The following is a 1,079-nucleotide window of genomic DNA, read 5'->3' on the forward strand; positions in this document are numbered from 1 at the left end:
TCTTCATTCTTCTTCTTCTTCTTCTTCTTCTTCTTCTTCTTCTTCTTCTTCTTCTTCTTCTTCTTCTTCTTCTTCTTCTTCTTCTTACTACCTTGTTAAAGATTTTGCTGTTGTTATCGTTATCGTTATTGTTATTGTTATAAAAATATGCCCTACTATGCAATGTTACAAGTTTTAAGAACTATTCTAGTCCCTGCAACAGCGGGCCCAGTTTGGGATCGAGATCGAAAACCAAAACTTTTTGCCTTAAAAGTTAAGTGGTTAAACGTTAATTGTAGCCCTCCATTGCCGTTCATAAGGAACTAACTTATGACTTATGACCCACTGCGCACATCAGGTGTCTCCTCGTTCAGTGGGGCCATTTTGTTTTGGGTCGCCATGGCGTCGTACGCGGAAGACGTTTTCAAACTTATTTTTAAAATAGAGGCTCGAAATGTATGTCATGCACCTTCACCGGATTATGTCCCCTGCTCAGGGCCATGGCAAAAAGCCAATCGCCTCCCCTTTGTTTCGTGTCTGTAAGAGTTTAACGGCACTTGTCTCACTAATAGATCATTATATATTATGTGCCGACGATTAGAGGTGTTTCTTGAGAGTAACGCAGACTAAAAAGAAGGAGAGTAAAAGACGATAGTTGATGTTTGTTTAAGAAAGAAGGAGCAAGCCACACCAGAGCACCAGCCAACCACCCATGTCTAATCTTTGAAAATGCGCCGAATATAGCACGATTCCAGGTCAAAGGTAGCCAGATAAAGGGAAGAGACGCGTTAGATCTGGGCATATTCGCTACCTTAAGAGTTCTATCTGCTCAGTACCTAGTTTTGAGAAATTTGGCGTCAAAAAATTTGAATCTCACTAAATGTAAAGCTTTTTCGAATGCAATTCTTTGAATACATTGATACCGACTCCGAATAATCTTACAATTTTGAGAGCAGATAGAATTTTTAATTTTTGACCACAGGGTCTTACTAATTCAAAACAACCAAAAATGTCAGATAGAACTGCATAACTCTTATGTAGAGATAATATGTAATAAATTATGTTGCTTGAAGGATGTCACCCTGACACGAATGAGACCA

The sequence above is a fragment of the Aplysia californica genome, unplaced genomic scaffold (assembly GCF_000002075.1).
Source record: "Aplysia californica isolate F4 #8 unplaced genomic scaffold, AplCal3.0 scaffold00105, whole genome shotgun sequence".
NCBI classification, from domain to species: domain Eukaryota; kingdom Metazoa; phylum Mollusca; class Gastropoda; order Aplysiida; family Aplysiidae; genus Aplysia; species Aplysia californica.